We start from the raw sequence: 21,894 nt of genomic DNA on the forward strand, positions 1-21,894 counted from the left end.
ACATCAGTTAACTTAAATTTCCCTATGTTTCTCTGAATTATGCATATTCATTGTTTATGATGACAGAATATTATTTCATTACACCTATATTGCTACAGTTTATTTAACTATCCTCAAATTACTTGGCATTTATTGATTTTTTTCCTTATTACCATGAAAAAAATAATTGAGAGAGGTAGAAGAAAAAATGGGGAGAGAAATGAAAGCAACACAAGAAAATTATGAAGAACGAATCACCAGTTGGAAAAGGAAACACAAAGATTGACTGAAGAAAACAATTCCTTAAAAAATTAATTTGGCTGAGAGAATGCTCTCACACTGCCATTTCAGCCATGTCTCCTGTAATCCCCAAGAAGTTCCAGCACATTTTTAGAGTGCTCAACACCAACATTGATGGACAACAGAAAATAGTTTTTGCCATCACAGCCATCAAGGGTGTGGACCGAAGACAGGCCCATGTAATACTGAGAAAAGCAGACACCAAGAGGGCTGATGAACTCACTGAAGATGAGGTGGAGCATGTGATCACCATCATGCAGAATCCTCGACAATACAAGATTCCAGACTGGTTCCTTAACAGGCAGCAGGATGGAAAGGATGGAAAATATAGCAAGGTTCTGGGAAACAGTCTGGACAATAGGTTTCATGGGGATCTGGAGTGACTGAAGAAAATTTGGGCACATTATGGGCTTCAGCACTTCTGTGGTCTTCGAGTCTGGGGCCAGCACAACACGACTACAGGCCACTGGGGTCGTACTGTGGGTGTGTCAAAGAAGAAGTAAACATTTTCACTGGCAGCCTTGTCTATTAATAAATAGTTTCTATAAAAAAAAATCATTTGGCCAAATGGAAAAGGAGGTACAAAAGATTACAGAAGAAAACAATGCCTTAAAATTTTGAATTGGACAGCTAGAAGCTAAGGACTCTATGAGACACCAGGAATCCGTTAAACATAATCAAAAGAATGAAAAAATAAGAAAATGTGAAATACCTCATTGGAAAAACAACTGTCCAGGCAAATAGATCCAGGAAAGAAAATTTGAGAATTCTTGAACTACCTGAAAGCCATGATCAGAAAAGGAGTCTAGCAACCATATTCCCAGAAATTATCAAGGAGAACTGTTCAGATATTATAGAATCAGAGGATAAAATTGTCATTGAAAGAATCCACCAATCACCATTCACTTCCTGGAAGAGACCCCACAAATGAAAACTCCAAGGAATATTGTAGCCAAATTCCAGAGGAGAAAATATTCCATGCAGCCAAAAAGAATCAATTTAAATATCATGGAGCCACAGTCAGGATTGCACAGGACCTGGTAGTTTCAACATTAAAGGATCACAAGGCTTGGAATATGATATTCGGGAAGACAAAGGATCTTGGATTGTAACCAATAATCAAGAACCCAGAAAACTGATCGTTCTCTTTCAGAGGAGAAGGTGGACATTTGATGAAATAGGGGACTTTCAAGGTTTCCTGATGAAAAGACCAGAACTAAATAGAAATTTTGATCTTACCATATAAGAGTCAAGAGAAGTTTAAAAAAGTAAACAGGGGGAAAAGTTATTCAATAAGATTAAACTTTTTTACATCCCTACAGGGGAAGATAATACTTATAACTCTTGAGAACTGTATATCTATAAACAGAGGGTATAAATATAAATTATCTTTGATGTGATGATATAAAGAAAATTAAGGGATGGAAAAAAGGAGTTTATAGGGCAAAAAGGAAAGGGGAATTGGAATGGAGTTAATTATATCATATGAAAAGGTACAAAAAACCTATTACAATAGAGGGAAGGAAGGGACGTGTGAGCATTGTTTCAACCTTACTCTCATCAGATTTGGGTCAAAGAGGGAATATATATGTTCAGTTGGATAAAGAAATTTAGCTTATTCTTTAGGGAAGTAAAACGGTAAGGAAAAAAGGGAGGGCTGATAGAAGGGAAGGCAGAAGCAGGGGAGAAAAGGTTCAAGAAAAAGGAAGGGGGCTGATAAAAGGGAGGGCGGATTGGGGGAAGTAGAGGTAAGAAACAAAACATTGGTGAGGAGGAATAGGGTGAAAGAAAGGGGAAAAAGTACAAAGGGGGTAAATAGAATGGAGGGAAATATACAGTTAGTGTGAATGGGATGAACTCTGCCATGAAACAGAAGTAAATTGCAGAGTGGATTAAAAATCAGAATCCTACAATATGATGATTAATAGAAACACATTTGAAGAAGAGAGATACACACTTAAAAAAGGTAAAAGGTTGGATCAAAAAATATTATGCTTCACCTGAAGTAAAAAAAAAAAATCAGGGGTAGCAATCTTTATCTCAGACAAAGCAAAGGCAAAAATAGATCTAATTAAAGGAGATAAAGAAGGAAACTACATCTTTCTAAAAGGTACTATAGATAATGAAGTTATATCAATAATAAACATGCATGAACCAAGTGGTACAACATCCAATTCTTAGAGAAGTTAAATGAGATACAAGAGGAAATAGACAGCAAAATGATACTAGTGGTGGATCTTAATTTTCTCCTCTCAGAATTAGATAAATCTAGCCACAAAATAAGAAAAAAGTGAAAGAGGTGAATAGAATCTTAGAAAAGAGATATTATAGATGTAAGGAGAAAACTGAATGTGGATAGAAAGCAATATACCTTTTACTCAGTGGTATACGACACATATTCAAAAATTGACCGTGTATTGTGAAAAATAATGGGATTTGGCAGATACTCAAAGGCTTACCTGGAGATTAATCTAAACTGATTGAATTAAGTGAAAGTGATTGACATTGCTGATTAGCCTCCTTCCAGTTAATTAGTTATTACCACACCTGGCTAGCCCTTAAGGAGGTATTGTTCTCAGAAGCTAAGGGCTTTAAACTCAACTTGAGGCCACCTTCAAGTCCAGTGAACCATTGAATTTGGATGATGCCTACTAATCAGCTTGAAGCAGCGTGTAAGGACCACCTCTGCTCCAGACCTATAAAAAGCTTCCACACTCAGTTTAGGGGCAGTTCATGGTTGAAGCAGGCACGTGGCAGAGGACTTGAAGAGGGACCAGACAAGGCTGGAACTCTAGGTTAGATAGGCCTTTTCTTAACTCCACGTGTTCTCTTTTTTCTACTACCTAGTATGCTTTAATAAATGCTTAATGCCCAAAGACTTGGGCTAAAGCTTCTAATTTAAGGCTACCATACAATTTAGATTTTAAACAACAGTATTCAGGCACAGAAACCTCAAAGTCAAATGTAGAAAGGCATAAATAATAAATGCATCCTTCTCAGGTCATGATGCAATAAAAATGACATGTAATAAAGAGCCATGGAAAGGAAGACTGAAAATTAATTGGAAACTATAATTTTATTTTCCCCCAATTATGTGTAAAAACAATTTTAACCTCCATTTAAAAGCGTTGTGTTCCTAATTCTTTCCCTCCCTCCCTTCACACTACCCTCTTAAGAATGCAAGCAATTCAATATGTTATATATGTGTAGTCATGCAAAATATTTACACATTATTTTGTGAAAGAAAAGGCAAAAAAACCTTAATAAAGGGAAACCAAAAAATATGACTCAATCTGTATTCAGTCAGCATTAGAATTGTTTTGACCTCTATTTCTCCAATCAATAGTGACTTAGAGCATTTTTTATATGGTTATAGGTAGCTTTGATTATTTTATCTGAATACTTCATATCTTTTGATCATCTATCAATTGGGGAATGGCTTTTGTTTTAACAAATTTGGCTCAGTTCTCTATGTGTTTGAGGAATGAGGCCTGTCACACAAACTTGCTACAAATTGTTTTCACAGTTACTATTGTTAACTGTATTTCCCTCCATCCTATTCCCTTCCAATGAGTTTACTGTTTTCTATCATCTTTTTTCCCTGTCCCTCCTCAAAAGTGTTTTGCTTCTGACTGCCCCCTCCCTCAATCTGCCCTCCCTTCTGTCACCCTACATTATCCTCTTTTGCTCATACTTTCCTGCAGGGAAAGATAGATTACTGTACCTAATTGAATGTGTGTGTTTTTCCCTCTTTCAGCAAATTGTGATGATAGAGAAAGGTTTACTCACTTCCTAGCACGTCCCCCTTCTTCCACTACACTGAATCAGCTTTTTCTTGTGTCTTTTATGTGAAATATTTTACCCCATTCTTGAGAAATCAAGAAAAAATAAAACAAAACCAAAAGAATGAAAAAAATAGAAGGCAATGTGAAATATCTCATTAGAAAAACAATTGATGGTATAAAATAGATTGTGGAGAGATAATTATTGGACTACCTGAAAGCCATGATCAAAAAATGAGCCTAGACATCATCTTCCAAGAAATTGTCAGGGGAAATTGTCCTGATATTCTACAAGCAAAAAGTAAAATAGAAATTGAAGAATCCACTGATCACCTCCTGAAAGGGATCCCACAACGAAATCTTCCCTTTCCCTTTCCCCTAGTACATTCCTCTCATCCCTTAATTTTCTTTTCTTAAAAGTATCATCCTTTTCATATTCAATTCATGCCTGTGTCCTCTGCCTAAATATATTCTGTCAGCTGTCCTAATAATGGGAGTTTTTATGCGTTACAAGTAGCATCTTTGCACATAGGAATATAAACAGTTTAACATTTGTGTGTGTGTGTGTGTGTGTGTGTGTGTGTGTGTGTGTGTGAGGCAATTGGGGTTAAGTGATTTGCCTAGGGTCACACAGCTAGTAAGTGTTAAGTCTCTGAGGTCAGATTTGAACTCAGGTCTTCCTCAATCCAGGGCCCGTGCTCTATCCACTGCACCACCTAGCTGCCCGAACAGTTTAACATTTTAATATCCCTAATGATTTCTTTTTTCCTTTTTACCTTTTTATGCTTCCTTAGGGTACTATATTTGAAAGTCAAAATTTCAATTCCACTCAGGTCTTTTCATCAAGAGTTCCTGAAAGTACTCTCTTTCATTGAATTCCCATTGTTTCCCTGAAGGATTATGCTCAGTTTTGCTGAGTAGGTGATTCTTGTTTGTAATTTCAGATCCTTTGCCTTCCACAGTATCATATTACAAGCCTTCCAATCTTTTAATGAAAAAGCTGATAGATTTTGTGTTCACATGACTGTGGCTGCATAATACTTGAATTGTTTCTTTTTGCCTTCTTGCTATAATTTTTCCTTGTTGTTGGAGCTCTGGAATTTGGCTGGAAGTTTTCATTTTGGGATCTCTTTCAGGAGGTGCTCAGTGGATTCTTTCAATTTCTATTTTACTTTTTGCTTCTAGAATATCAGGACAATTTCCCGTGACAATTTCTTGGAAGAGGATGTCTAGGCTCATTTTTTGATCATGGCTTTCAGGTAGTCCAATAATTATCTCTCCTCAATTTGTTTTACACATCAGTTGTTTTTCACATTGCCTTCTATTTTTTCACTCTTTTGGTGTTGCTTTATTGTTTCTTGATTTCTCATAAAGTCATTAGCTTACATTTGCTCAGTTCTAATTTTAAGGAGTTATTTTCATCAGAGAGCTTTTTTACATCCTTTTCCATGTGGCCAATTCAGCTTTTTGAGGCATTCTTTCCCTCATTGGGTTTTTTCTTCTTCTTTTACCATTTGGCCGATTCTATTGTTTTTCTTTTTTTTAAGGTGTTAATTTCTTCAGTATTGTGTGTGTGTTTCTCTTTTTCCAAGGTGTTGACATTTTTGTCATGATTTTCTTGCATCATTGTAATTTCTCTTTCCATTTTTTTCCTCTATACCTCTTTATTTTCCAGGTCCTTTTTGAGCCCTTCTATGGCCTGAGATCAATTGATATTTTTCTTAGAATCTTTGGATGTAGGAGCTTTGACTTTGTTTTCTTCTTAGGGTGTATTTCGATCTTCCTTGTCACCATAGAAACTTTCTAGGATCATCATTCTTTTTTTTTTCTCATTTTCTGAGCCTATTTCTTTAATTTTAACTCTTTTTTTTTTAAACAGTGGGACACTGCTTCCAGGTTGGAGGACACACTTTCCCAAGCTTCAGGGGATTTGAGAATCTGTTCTTTGAGATACTTCTAGGAATTTGTACATCCTTATTTCTTCCAAGGTATTATGATTTAAGGAGAGCTATGTTTACTATTCTCCTAGACTGTGCTGTGGTCTGCAAGCAACCACAGGCCTGTTTTTCTGCCCTCAATCTATGAACAGATTCCTGCTTCACTGTGACTGTAAGCTTTTGTGTGCTTGTGTTCTTCTCCTACCTGGGACCACCACCCAGGACTGTGACCTGGATCTGAGTATGGGCAAAACAACAGAATTTTGCCTCAGTGATAGCAAAGAGACCCACTGTAATCTCCTTCTGACCATTTTTCTGACCCCTTACTGTCTGTGGCCTGAATTCCAGAACTAGTTGCTACCACCACTCATTCAGAAGCTCTCCAGGCCTGCTCCTGGTATGCTGGGGCTGGCTTTAAGTAATATATGTGAACATATGCATACATAACACAAACATATATCCACACATATACAGTTTGCATATATAATCAAGTATTTAAGTATAAAATAAATTTAAAGAGAATTATTTTTAATGTAAAAAACAAAAATATGATCTTTACTGAAGGTCCATGATGTATTCAAATTTATCAGTATGTATCTCATTCAGATGTCACCTTTAAGTAGTGAGATCAAATTATAGCCACTGATAACTTTAGTAATATAAGACTTGTCCTTGAGAACAGAAATTCTCCAAGTAAAGTAGATCAGGAAACAAGTTGTAAGAACTTACATGCTTTGTGGAAAGCCATTTTATTTGGCAATTGGGTGATATGAAGCATCTAAATGCCTCTATGTGAAAGGTCAGTCCAATGTACCATATTTGCATATCTCTTTTTATAGTTCATGCTTTACTGATGATTTTTTAAAATGACAAGAGAATATGAAGATGTCAAAAATATGCAGATTTGACAAGTTGATCACTTCCCTACCCTTATAATAGGACTTATCCTTTGGCAAACAGAAACTGAAATATCAGAATGGACTAAAATATGACCTGGGTGCATTTTCTCTCCTGTGTCCACAAATACCTATTTCAAGATTTCTCCTTTCCTTAATGATTTTATTCATTCAACTTACTTTTATAAAAATAAATCATTTATAAAAATAAATCATTTCTTACTATGTTCTTTGCACTTTTGTGAATAGAACTTTATGCTAGTCAAAGGGTGGGAAAATGGGGGAGAATGTTTAGAAAAGTGTTGTTGTTTTTTCCTGTCCTCAAATAGCCTCCAATTTAGTAAGAGTAATAAAACAAACACTGAGAGATACTATACAAAGTCTTACATGACAGGTTCATTAGAATTCTATAAGTTAGTCAGTAATATTAGAAAAAGTATGGTGCCGCTTGAAAATGGGGGGGTCCAGAAAATATTTCATGGAGGAGTTGGACTTAGTATTGAATTTTAGAGCATGGGTTGGGATTTCTCAGATAAGGAAGAAGAGGACAATTATTTCAGGCACAAGGGACACTGATCAAAGATAGGGAGAGAAGCAGAAAAATGTAAGCCATGTTCAGGAGCAGAAGATAGATCAGCTTGTCTAGAGTACAGTCACAGATAGAAAGAAAGAGATGGATGCCATGATACAGAAGAAAGCCATGAATTTCAGATAAAGGAACTTGAATTCTCTTCAGTGTTTAATAGGAACCCTACTGCTATTTTTTTAATGAATTATTTATTTATTTAGTGGGGCAATGAGGGCTAAGTGATTTGTCCAGGGTCACACAGCTAGTAAGTGTCACATGTCTGGGGTCGGATTTGAACTCCAGTCTTCCTGAATCCAGGGCTGTCGTCCTGAATCCACTGCACCACTTAGCTGCCCCTGCTGCTGTTATTTCTGAGAAGAATAATATACATGTTTGGATGTCTTATTTATATTTATATGTCCATCTCATATTGCATGAGTTTATTTTGACAGCATTAAGAAGGAAATATTGACCAGGGAAGAGGATATGGTATGAAGACTTTTCAAGAGGGGGGAGAGGAAGGAGGGAATAGTCATTTATATAGTGCCTGCTTGTTCCAGAAAGTACTGTGCTAAGTACTTTAAAGATTTATTTCATTTGCCTTCATTTTGATGAAGCAAATATTGCAATTATCATAGAAGCTGTCTATACTATGCTAAAATAGTTCTAAGTTCCCAGTATAGAGTTGGAAGGAAATTTACAAATCATCTAATTCAATTCCCTCATTTGAAAGAGGAAAAATAGACTCACAGACGTTATGATCTACCTAAGATCATGAAGATAATGTCACATAGACATTCTTTGTGCATAGGTTCCCTAGCTCCCTAGTGCTATTACCACAGTAGCTTGTTGGTGGTGGTCAGGAGATGCCACTACCAGAATAATGGAAGGAACAACAGAGAGGACAGTCATAACAGAAATGCAGAGTTGGATTTGAGAGAACATAATAAATAAATGGATATTGAGGTTATGGAGTGGACAGTCAAAGATTGCAAACATAAGTCTGGGGAATAGGGTGAATGATTATGCAAAATACAGAAATAGTCTAATAAGGAAGAACAGGTCTAAGAGGAAAGGTGATTTCTGTGTATGTTGAGCTTAAGGTAAACGAGGGACAGCCAGATGATGATGTCATAGAAGCAGTTTTAAATATGTATATGGAGATTAAGAACATATATAGAATTTTAATGCTATTGATATAAGACAGCCTATTTTGTGCCTAAAGTCATTGGGACAAAGTAGACAGAATGCTGAATGCAGAATCAGGAGATCTGGGTTGGAATTTTGCCTCAAACATTAGCTTTGTGCTCACTTAATCTTTCAGAGTATTAGTTATTTCAATTTTAAAATGAGAATAGCACTTATCCCTCATACCTTATTTGTTGTTGTGAGGAATGATTTTTGCAAACCTTAAAGCACTCCAGAAATGAAAAGTGCTATTGTTAGTCTACTTTTACTTGCAGCATCCTATTCCCTTACCTTTCCAGACCTCCTCTTCATCAAAGCTCACAAATCTTGCATCCAAGATAAAGGATAAATGTTGTATCTGGTCAAGAAATGGTGATTTATTTATGGTAATCAAGGTGCAGAGGGCTTAATATATATTGATAGATATTCCAGAGAACATATTGAATTTTTCATGTGATTTTCCAATCTTATTCTACAGGAAAAAATAATTTTTGAGATGGATTTGTAAAATGGAGGAGGGGAATATTTGTATATAAGGAGGCAATCTCCATGAGTCTCTAAACCTAGGGCATATAGATGCTATTCTTCACCTAGTGATAGAGGACGCCAGAGCTAGAAGTGACATTAAATATAAATTATATCTGAAATTTGTCTTGAGTCCTTATAGTAAAAGATACATCTCAATGATTCCTTTCAGTCTTCAACATTAGTCAAAAGACCAAACTCAATTATCATTATAGCACAATTTTCATCAAATTGAATAAGATAGTTATCTATTTATTATCAACAAAAGTAGTAAACTGGGGTAAAAAGAGACACCGCAACTTTCTCAAAATTAGAGAATTGGGAAGGTGAGCCATGAATCAATCCAATTCTCCTTATTTATGACAATAGACGACTTTATCAGAACATCATAACTTTTCTAAGGTTTAGAATTAATGATATAATAAAGTAGGAAAATATATGGTCCCTTCTAAGAACAAAGAAATAAAAGGTGCAGTGGGAGCAAGATAAACAAAAGGAAATATGGGAGTAATGCTATTTTTAATCTTTATAATTCCACTGGATGAGGAAGAGCTGTGGATTTTATTTAACTAGCAACTATATGAGTATGAATTGAATAAAGAAAAAATACATTATGGAGCAGTTAAAAACACAATCTTTGAAACAATTCTATGGAAAATTATTGGTCCTTTAGTTGACTCCCAATCCATTTCTCCCTTACCTTTGCAAATGACTTCATCTAGTATTTCACTGTTAATATTAAGACCATCCCTCAAGAGCTCCCTCATTTCACCTCTTCCACTTTTATCAATATCTTCACATAACCCAACCTTCTTTCAGAAAATGAAAGGCTTAGAGATGTGAATTTGGAACGAAACTTAAAAAGTCATCTAGGTTTCAGTTTATATATGGGGGAAATTAAGCTCAGAGAAGTTACTTAATTTGCTTAAGATAACTCAGGTAACAAGTGCCAATGCTCAAATTCAAATGACATATTGTTTTTCCAAATCCAGTATTTTTTCCACTGCACCATTATACATCCTCTATGAATGAGGGGGTATTCCTCCTTGCCAAAATTGTTCTATACCCCCTTGAGTCTTTAGTACTATTCTTTCTAATCTTATTCAGAATATTCATCATCTATAACCACTTGTATGTGCTTCTCTGTCTCCCTCTCTATCTCCATATGTCTATCTGTCTGTCCATCTCCCCTCTTTTCTTGTGTAAGTCTCTTCCTATCAACTGATTCCTTCTTCTCTCTCTACAAAGATACTTAGGTCTCCAGACTCTAAAATACAAGTACCTTGAACCCACCACCTTTTGAACTTTCTGTCTTTGATTTCAACACAAAGAAAATTTTTCATGTCATTACTTAATCATTCCTTTAACGTCTATAGTTATTGTGTATTTCTGTGTGTGTGTATGAGTCATTAAGACTAAGCTACCTTTTACAAAGGTTTCATTAGTTGCAAATTCAATGGTTTCATCCTCCTTGACTGCAGTATTCGCCACTACTGACCACATACCCACTCTCTGTTAAATTTTTTATATATTTATGAGAAAATATAACAGGCATCAAAATATAAAAATATCCCTCCAAAATTTGGGACATACTAAGTATCTGGGAAGATAGGACTTAAATTGAAAGTGGTATCTTGGAAGCTAAGTGGCTTAGTGAATAAAGCACCTGCTCTGGAGTCAGGAGGACCTGAGTTCAAATCTGGTCTCAGACACTTGGAATTTACTACCTGTGTGACCCCGGGCAAGTCACTTAATCCCTATTGCCTCACCAAAAAAAATTAAATTAAATTTAAAAGTGGTATCAAACATCACCCCCACCACCAAAGCTAAGTACACTACCCCTCCTGAACCTATACAAAATTCCTTGGAAGAAAAGGTTTAAACATGAATCACAAAGGTACTGACACACAGAAAGAGAACATGTTTAGACAATGGGCATCTCCTAGTGCTGGAAATTTTTTTCTCCCTTCACAGGAATCCTATTAAGTTCACTTCATAACATATCTGACATATGCAGCTTCTTTTTTGTAGCATGCATGTTTCAGCTGGTGAATCGATTGAATCACTGCTAGGCCAAGTCAAGCAGATCATCTTTCAAAACTGGCTCGCTAATGGACTTAGACACTGCTTCTATTAACTCTAGTAGTCTCTCCTTCTTAATCTAGTTTATGGATCTCTGACTCTTCTTTCCTTTTGAAATCTACAAGATCATAAGTTAGCTTATTCTGTCTTTAAGTATTTAGTCAACTATGTTGACTTTTTAATATACAAATACATAAAACAGAGAAGTACCAAAATGGCCACCAACTCCTTTTTAATATTTTAATATTTTGTCTTCCCTTTTTTCTTATAAAAGCATCTTCATCTGCCTGTCTTCTAAGTGTGTACATCTTTGAAAATGAAATTCTCAATCCCAATATCCTCTCTCCATATATTTTACCTTGAAAATCTCATACCTTTCAATTAGTTTCTATATATAACTCCCATAGCAATGTTTCTAGTCCTGCATTCAATTCTTAATTTTTCTAATGTACCCATCTTTATTATAGATATGCTAATTTAACAAGCATTTTAAAAGATTTCCCACTGTGTGTGTAAGAATTTGGGCTAGGTTCTGGGAATAAAAGTCCAAAAACAAACAAAAAAATGCACTCAAAGTATTGGCATTGTACTTCTTAGTTTAATATGTGTATAGATAATTAGACAAAAGATGATGTGAGACAGGACAGAAATCTCATAACTATTGATTTGTAAAAATTCACAAGGGGATTCTTATAGGAAATGGCAAGTAAGATGGTCCATGAATGAGTATAAACCTAAAAGAAAAACTGATGAAGGAGTATATTCTAGGCAAGGGGCATAGCTTACACAAAGCAAGGAAGTCTGGCTTGAGATTTAGGAAAATTAACTTTGGAAGTTATTGAAGGAGGAAGAAACTGGTAACAAGGAGTCCATTTATGAGAGTGTTGTAATATATGAGACAAGAAACTATGAGCCCCTGAACTGGGGTAGTGATCCAATAGATTCAGTGGTTGGTTATTGAGAGAGGCCAGAATGATGCTGAGAATGAAAATTCAAGTGACTGGAATTATGATAATATCAAAAATGGAAAAAAGAGCAATTTTGAAAAGAAATATGATAATCTTTACTATAAAGGAAGTTTGAAGTTTAGTTTGATATTTAATTAGACTTCATATACATATTTCTGAGCCCCTTTTCTTCCTCAGGACTATCTTGTTCACCTAGGCTTCTAATCCATTTAAAAATGTGTACAGCAATTAAGATATATCCTTCATATACATCTTTATTTTGTAGCTCTTGTTCCCATCATTTCTTTCCTGAACTATTATTATTTCCTAATTGGTTCTACTAATTCCAGTTTATTTTCCTCTCTAGTCTATCTACACAGCTTCTAGGGTAATGTTATCCTAATGCTAAAACATCTTTAGCAGTACTCTATTGCCTACTAAATAAAATCCAAACTCCTTAGTCTGTATTTTGACCCATATCATCTATTTTATTCTTATTTTTAAGACTGTATTCCATGAAAGGGGAAAAGGACCCACATGTACAAAAAATTTATAGCTGCTCTTTATGTGGTGTCAAGGAATTGGAAGTTGAGGGGATGCCCATCAATTGGGGAATGGCTGGACAAGCTTTGGTATATGAATACAATGGAATACTATTGTGCTATAAGAAATGATGAGCAGGAGGAGTTCAGAGAAACCTGGAGGGTCTTGCGTGGGCTGATGAAGAGTGAGATGAGCAGAACCAGAAGAACATTGTACACTGTATCATCAACATTGTGTTTTGATCTACTGTGATGGACTATATTCTTCTCACCAATGCAATGGTACAGAAGAGTTCCAGGGAACTCATGACAGAAGAGGATCTCCAAATCCAGGGAAAAAAAAAAAAGAACTGTGGAGTATAGATGCTGAATGAATCATACTATTTCTTTTGTTTTTAGTGCTGTTGTTGTTTTTCTATTTTGAGGTTTTTCTTCATGGGTCTGATTTTTCTCTTATAACATGACTAATGCAGAAATATGTTTAATGTTTATATATATAAACCTATATCAGATTACCTGCTGTCCAAGGGAGGGGGGAGGGAGGGGAGCAAGGGAGAAAAATCTGAAATTGGAAAGCTTGTATGAACAAAAGTTGAGAACTATCTTTACCTGTAACAGGAAAAAATAAATAAAATATTTTATTAAATAAAAAAGACTGTATTCTATGCAACTCACTTTTTCAAGATTTATACTAAAGCCAAATTTTAGTACTTCCCTTTCCCTAAAAAGAGTGTGCTATGACTCTCTTTAGGTCATCAGTGTATACCACCTCCTTATTGGGGAAGAGTTGTTCTCTTTCTGTGTCTGACCATTAATAGAATCTTCTACTTTCCAGAGTCACCTGAAGTGTTACGTCTTCATGAATGTCTTTTCTGATTTTCCACCCTCCATTTATTCTTTCAATCATTCTATCCTGAACCATATGCACTAAGAATCTCTTATTCAACTTTCTCCTGTACTCAACAAGTTTCTTAATTGACTTTTGTTTATTTAGGGACTGTCTTATATATCTCATAAATTGTAACTTCCTTTAGGGCAGATCCTGTGTTATTTATCATCTTTCAATCTTTAAAAATAAGAACTTTTAACTAATAGGAAGTCTTTTTAAAAAGTTAGTGGACCCAAAGTCCAAGTGAATAAGTACTTTTAAATTGATTTTCTTATGCTCCATGAATATTTGCTGATTTGAATGGGACTGTTCAGCCATAATACCTGCAGACTAATACAGGAAGAGATTTTCCCCCAAGATTTTTTCAATAACCTATTTGTGATAATTGCAGTGAACATTAGATGCATATTTTCATAGGTGAAAGCAGCAATATTTGTTTTAGATTACTTAGGAAAGTGGACATGAACTGGATAAAGGAATGTGGTATAATAGCAAAAAATGTGTTTTAATTGATTAAGAGTATAATTGTAAAGGTGGAGGAATGTAGGGTAAACAGCCTATATATAGAATGAGAAAAATGTCTTCCAACCCTTCCCCTTCTTCACTTATCCTAAGCCAATAACCTCAGTAATAGGAAAATCACTGAATTGTGGGTAAAGTTTCATAGTTTTGAGCTCTAATTCTACCATTAATTAATTTCCCAGGACTGGGTTAAGCTACTTCAGCCTGTTGGAATTCAGTTGTCTCAGCAGTGAGACTAAAGAAGTTTAGTGATCTTTAAGGTCCAATTCAGTTCTAAAATTCCTTGTTATTTGCAGACCAATCATTATTAAAATAATTACTTACTCACACTTTACACTCATAGTTTTCTGATCTCCATTTTCCCTGTCCATGTAGCACTTGATGGCATTTCCTTCATATGCTGTGCTTAGAAGCTTCATTGAAATCATGACAATACTTTAATTATGTCTATATTTTTGAGGTATCTTCCATAAAATAAGATTAAAATATCCATTATTCCCATTCATCTTTATTAGTTTAACATCTAATAGTCAAGAATTAAAGTTCTTGGTAAACTAATTCAACAATTCATAATTACGTTATAAAATGTTAATGTATTACTACAGGAATTATCTCTATTTTAAAAGAAGATACCTTAATGTTTGCAAATTATATTTTAAACTAAAAAAATCAAAGGTTATATAATTTCTATCACTGTAGCACCGGTATAAAGATCCACATTTAGGGACTATGGTGTTGCGGGGGGTGGTAAAAAAATTGACTTAGTACATCTTTAAATCGTAGCACATGGGCAACTCTTTATGTTGGTCCCCTACACAACTCTCCTTGCTCAATATTGAAAAATAAATCCAAATGATTGTTTATCTTTTCCCTAAGGATTGGAAGACAGAAAAGTAAGGATGGGTCATAGAATATATCAGACTATAAAAGAGTAAGGAGAAATAGGTCCTAAAGGGGAAAAAAGTACAGGAAGTGAAAACACACTTTGTGATTGCTTAGTGAAAAAACATTAATAATACGAAACTGTAATCTGAATTTATGTGAGGCCATAAAGTCAGTCATTTTTATTTAAACTATATGCATATAGCAATTCTGTTCTCACAGAATCACAGAAAGGCACTGTGAGATGAATGCTTAGAGATTATGTAGTCCAAATTCAACATTGTATATGTATAGCGAAATCCTTCTCTTATTAGCAAAATTTTATTCATGCAAAGGCTTAGAAACTACAACAGATATGAGAGAAACACTGATAAAACTATCCATAGAGAAAAGATACTCAAAGAAAAGAATGCCCAAGTACAATCATTCCCAGAATCTAATTTGTTGACTATGGAAAAACTGCATAAATTTGTCTTAGCTGGCCCAATTTTATATTTTGTTTTCTGAACATGACACACAAATGATTTTGCTTTGGAAGAGTTCATTTGGCTCAAACTAGATTCTAAGTAACTAAGAGACTTCAGAGATAGGTATGCGAGGAATCTTCATAGTTGGGATCAACAAAAAAGCTCAGGGCTCAATAATAGTAATAACTAAGAGATTGTACTCCTGCTGTTGCCAGGAAGCATTATCTGACACATAGGGGAATTGACCAAGAGAAGAAAAAATATAATAATAAATGAAAATTGGGGCAGCTAGGTGGTGCAGTGGATAGAGCACCAATACTGGATTCAGAAGTACCTGAGTTCAAATCTAGCCTCAGACACTTGACACTTACTAGCTGTGTGACCCTGGGCAAGTCACTTAACTCCAATTGCCTCGCAAAAAAAAAAGAAAAGGAAAGGAAAAAAGAAGAGACTACCCAGGGGCAGCTAGGTGGCACAGTGGATAAAGCACCAGCCTTGTATTCAGGAGGACCTGAGTTCAAATCCAGCCTCAGACACTTGACACTTACTAGCTGTGTGACCCTGGGTAAGTCACTTAACCTTCATTGCCCCACCAAAAAAAATATCAGCTGCATAACTTCTGAACACAGACGTCCCTCATGGCACAACCAAGGGAGAAGACCTAGAAAACCTTTACTGATCTCAGGATTCGGGTTTCTGTTTTGTTGTAAGAACTTATTTTTGGTACCAACAGAAGATCAGCCAACAAAGTTAAAATCCCATGCAGGAGGAAAAATAGAAATATAAACTAGAAGTGGCCACGATTAGTAGACATCTGATATGTGGCTTCAACAAGCACGAGGCTAAAGACTACCAAACGTGGAACAGTTTTACAAACAGCAAATTGGCATATAAACTGTTCCTGATGTGAATACAGGAATCCTAGGTCTACACTCCAGAGTTATGTGTTGACAAGGAGCACATTTTCCTTCTTCATATATCTCCTTATTATGGTTGTATAAATGTGTGCCCATTCTTCCCCATTGACACCATATGCATTAGTAAGAACATGAAACTCAGGTGTACCTGGAGAATGTTATATTTTAATGATTCCTGTTTTGTCTTCTCTTTAGCAAATATTTCTTTTTAAGATTAAATAATATCATTTTGGTTGATGTCTTAAAAAGGATATATGTCAACAAACAATCAGAAGCTGTAGTATACAGTAGTAGTAGTACATTCCCCAAAACAGGAATCTGAAAGGGAGATTGTTGTAGTATAGTTGCCACTCTCTTGGGGAAATATGAAATTTCCTAAGTGTGCACATTGGATGATAAAAAATAGAGGAATTAGAGAAGTTACAGTAAGCATTAAGGCTAAAATTCTATCTAGGCTGTCTAAAATATCTAATGAGTGGTCACTGATGAATTATAAGCTTTAGCAAGAGTTAGGCTTTTAAGCATTTATTAAGGAGAATAAGAATTTGGTAAAGAGAGAGAGAAAGGCCTACATTCATCTATCTATTAAAGGGAGTGCGCATTTCTCTCTCCGCTCTCTGCCAGAGTCCACAGGAAAGAGAATGAGTCAGAACGCCAGCCTCCCCCTTCCCCTTCCCACAAGCTAACATCACTTCCCAATGCCCAAGAGAAGACACATGGTCTTGCCTTCAGAGACCTTCACCTCATGGCGGAGCTTTTCTACAGTAAGTCTCCAGCAGGTGACGTCATTCCAAACTTTACATAAGGCATCTGTGAGTGTGTGTGTGTGTGTGTACATGATTGAATTAAATTTACTAATGTTCTACTATTCTACAGAGTATTGATGGAAGACAAATCAGAATATAAAAATAACATTCAAGAAGAAGTATTTCAAATGGCTGCCTTCAGATATTATTTTGCCTATATATGAAAAATACAAAAATAGAAATATAATGACTCTATCAAAGGCCTTAAATGATTTTAGGAAGGGAACTGTAAAGGGTCTTTCATTCCATGTTCCTTTAGGTAAAGTGATGAGAAAAGGAAGGGAATTAAACATGGGAAACTGGTAACTTTAATCAAAACCTTGACCCAATAATCCTCTATCAGGCAAAAAAAAAAACAAAACCCAAGGTGCTTGATAAAACCTAAAATTGATCAAGAGGTCTGGGACCAGGGGCAGCTAGGTGACTCAGTAGATAGAAGCACTGGCCCTGGAGTCAGGAGGACCTGAGTTCAAATCCAGCCTCAGACACTTGACACTTACGAGCTGTGTGACCCTGGGCAAGTCACTTAACCCCAATTGCCTCACTCAAAAAAAAAAAAAAAGATATCTGGGACTAGGGTGGGGGAAAGAATTGAGTTAAATTGTTGAAAAACTAATTGTACTCATTTCAAGTACAAGAAAAAAAATCTTAGTTATTTTGTACCACAATTAATCTCCTTTGCTGTGTGTATGTGTTTGTAGATCTATGTATTTGTCTCTATGTTTCCTCTGTGTTCCTGTCACAATTATTATTTTTAATAAAGGATGAAATTTGGGGATTCTGTTTGTACAAGAACTTTTCTTTAATGAAAGCATGACTGAAATGGGTATAGATTGCACCCATTTAGCCTGAATATTATTGTTAAGAAAACGTTTAAACGTTTGGTTTGGGCAGTTATGTGGCACAGTGGATAAAGCATTGGCACTGGATTCAGGAGGACCAGAATTCAAATCCAGCCTCAGACACTTGACACTTACTAGTTGTGTGATCCTGGGCAAGTCACTTAACCCTCATTTCCATGGAAGTGGGGGGGATCAAGGTCTTAATTTTATTTTTTTTGAGATCATAATCCTTTCAGAGACAAAATTATTTTAAATTGGCTGGTGCCTGGAAATTTGAAAGAATAACCTTCTGATTTGTTTCTTAAGTTCATAAATAAGCTACATCTAAGGACTTCTTTACTGAATTTGCTAATGTAATTCCTTCCACGCATACAGTCATTGACATGTTTCCAGTTTTCCATAATGCTTCTGGAAATGGGCGAGTTATGTGAACTTAATGGTATGACACTTCAAGAAGTCAGAAAAGATAATGAGTATATCATGATGTATTGCTGCTACACATTTGTTAATTCTGGCTCCTCTGGCAAGCTTTAGACAATAATTTTTGAGGACTCTGTCAAGCCGTACATAAATATAATGCTCTCATTATAAACAAATATTTATAAATATTTTGTATAAAGAAATGTAATATTTGATACATATTTTAATCATTTAAGTTCAGATATTTCAAATGTTTTACAAATATATGGTTGTATATATAGGTATATATGTATGTGAACATATAAACACATATGCATGTGTACATAGACACACATATGTATCAAACCTTTTAAACTGAGAATTATTCAATTACTCAAAAATTGACAGTTATATTGTATTTGTTTATCTCCTTCTAGATAGTAAGTTTCTAATCTAAAAAACCCAGATCTACAGATGAAGTACTAATTAAGCACATCATTTCACCTGATATAAAGCCATTGAACCCTTTCTGTTCTTTATATCTTGCATATATTTATTTATTTATTTTGCAGGGCAATTGTGATTAAGTGACTTGCCCAGGGTCACACAGCTAGTAAGTGTTAAGTGTCTGAGGCCAGATTTAAACTCAGGTACTCCTGACTCCATGCCCGGTGCTCTATCCATTGTGCCACCTAGCTGCCCTGCATATATTCATAAATTAAACTTAAGGGACTATTGGAACATCATTTTGCTAGAGTTATAACTAGAACAGACAAATAGATCATATTCCATAACAATAACATTGGATGGGGAATTTCCTACCTAAATCTATTGAGAGTTAGTTTAATTCAAAACACTGCAACTTCTAGCCTTAAGGAACAAATTCATTAGTATTACTGCTATCATCCTTTCTATTTCCCATCTGTTCAAATTTCAGAAATTTTCTGACCATTCAAATTTTGATGTCTTTAAACTACTTGGATTTTTCATAATCTTCTTGGCCATTCCCTAAACTACTTTCTTTGCCACACCTGGCTGAGAATTGTTTTCTCTTGCCTTATTCAGTCCCCATACACAAATTATCTTCTATAGGGGCAGCTAGGTGGTGCAGTGGTTAAAGCAGCAGCCCTGGATTCAGGAGGGCCTGAGTTCAAATCCAACCTCAGACACTCGACACTTACTAGCTGTATGACCATGGGCAAATCATTTACTCCCAATTGCCTTGCCCCCCCCAAAAAAACTTCTATATAAAGGAGTAAAGAATCCAAAGAAACCAAAATTCCATGGCATATACTTTCAATTACTTTGAAAGAAAACAAAATTTTAACTCACAGTAGAAGGTAAATGAAAAGCACTCACTATGCAACAAAGACTGTCATGGATCTTATCCTTAGCCCCCACTGATAGCCCTGGACTTTACCAAACAAAACATATATGTAATTTAGGGCTTCTAAGTCCTATGCATAACAATATTAGACAGAGTTAATTTTTAGATTTTTCCTTTCGGCGGCTGTTATGTGCAACTCTGAAAAAGGCCTTAGTCTGTTGCCTCAGCTGCATCTATTCTTTTCTATTTTGGGTGAAGCAATTAGAGACTCTAATCTTAAGAATTTTAAAGGTCAGGAGAATGAGAATACAAGAATGCTGACATTTCAGGATCTGAGTTGAGATAATGCTAGCATGAATGCCTAGAAAAAAAGAAGTGAAAGAAAATCCATTATTTGAGTTAGTTAATCATCGAGCAGCAATTCTGGCTGTGGATGTTACATTGGTAGGACTAATAATAAGCAGAAACCTAGGAGTAGCAATAGGGGATGTGGTGGTGGTGGTGCCGGTAAGGGATGTTTGAAATTTTGTTTTTACTGTATCTTCTAAATAAATATCACATAAAAAGAGCTAATTTATATTAAATGGTTAGATGGGACTAATAGTTTGGGAAACATAGCCAGTGGGAATTTAACTAATAACATTACATCATCCCACAATATTGCTGTGACTTTGGACACAGTATATTTCACTTTGAATCAGCTCATGTAAGTCTTTTTTATTTAGAATTTCCCCATTACATGTAAAATAAAATTTTTCACATTGATTTTTTTAAAATTTGTGTTCTAAATTTTATTCCTCCCTCCCACCCTCCTCAACCCTCCCTATGAAATAAAGCAATTCAATATAAGTCATATATGTACAGTTATGCAAAACATCTTCACATTAGTTCGGTTGTGAAAAAAATAGATAAAATAACTTTAGAAAGATGAGTTAACAATTAAAATTATACTTCAATGTGTATTCAGATACCATCAGTTCTTCCTCTGTTGATGGTTTTTCTATAGATCCAGTTTCTTTGCCCTCAAAAATATCATATCCCATGCCCTCCAGTCCTTTAATGTAGATGCTGCTAGATCTTGTGTTATCCTTACGGTAGCTCCACATGTTTGAATTCCTTTTTTCTAAATGCTTGCAATATTTTCTCCTTGACCTGGGTGCTCTGGAATTTGGCTGGAATATTCCTTGAATTTTTCCTTTTGGTATCTCTTTCAGCAGGTGATTAGTGGATTCTTTCAATTTCTATTTTACCTTCTGCTTCTAGAATATCAGCACAAGTTTTCCTGACAGTTTCTTGGAAGAAGATGTCTAGAATCTTATTTTGTTCATGGTTTTCAGGTAGTCCAATGATTTTCAAATTATCTCTCCTGAATCCATTTTCCAGATCAGCTGTTTTCCCAAGGTGATATTTCACATTGCCCTCTATTTTTTCATTCATTTGGATTTGTTTTATTGTGTCTTGGTCTCTCATAAAGTCACTAGCTTCCATTTATTCCCAATTCTTAGGCGATTATTTTTTTTTCAGAGAGGCTTCGTCTCCTTTCCCATTTAGCTTTTCAAGCTGTTGACTTTTTTCTCATAACTCTCCTGCATCACTCTCATTTCTCTTTCCTTTCATTCCTACATCTCTCTAAATCTTCCTTCTATCTCTCCTACTTTCTCTTTAAAGTCCCTTTTGACCACTTCCATGGCCTGAGACCAATTCATATTTTTCTGGATGTTTTGGATGTTGGAACTTTGACTTTGTTATTATCTTCTTCTGAGGGTGTATTCTGGTCTACTTTCCCCCCCAAAAAAGCTTTCTATAGTCTGCTGCTTTCCTTGACTACTCATCTCAAACAGGAAGCAGATGTCTGATTGAAATCTGATTCTCTATATTCAGAAGCTTAGTGTGCCTCTGCAGCTCCACCACTGGACCACCACCACTAGAGTCTCCTGACTAGATCAGAACCTGGGTGCTTCACTCCAACTCCAGCAGAAGCCACAGCCACTTCACCCGAGACAACCTTTGAGCCCCCTCACAGGTCCGAGAGCTGAGCCTCATAAGAAGCTGCTGGCACTTAAGACGGAGGCCTTGGAAGCATTTTTCTGTTCCTGG

The 21,894-nt window shown here is 35.6% G+C and overlaps 1 pseudogene; it reads left to right on the plus strand.

Annotated features, from left to right (window-relative positions):
• Nucleotides 1–332: 332 nt before the first annotated feature.
• On the plus strand, nt 333–782 carry LOC122743784 (annotated as a pseudogene).
• Nucleotides 783–21,894: the final 21,112 nt, after the last annotated feature.

Source organism: Dromiciops gliroides, chromosome 2, assembly GCF_019393635.1.
Source record: "Dromiciops gliroides isolate mDroGli1 chromosome 2, mDroGli1.pri, whole genome shotgun sequence".
NCBI classification, from domain to species: domain Eukaryota; kingdom Metazoa; phylum Chordata; class Mammalia; order Microbiotheria; family Microbiotheriidae; genus Dromiciops; species Dromiciops gliroides.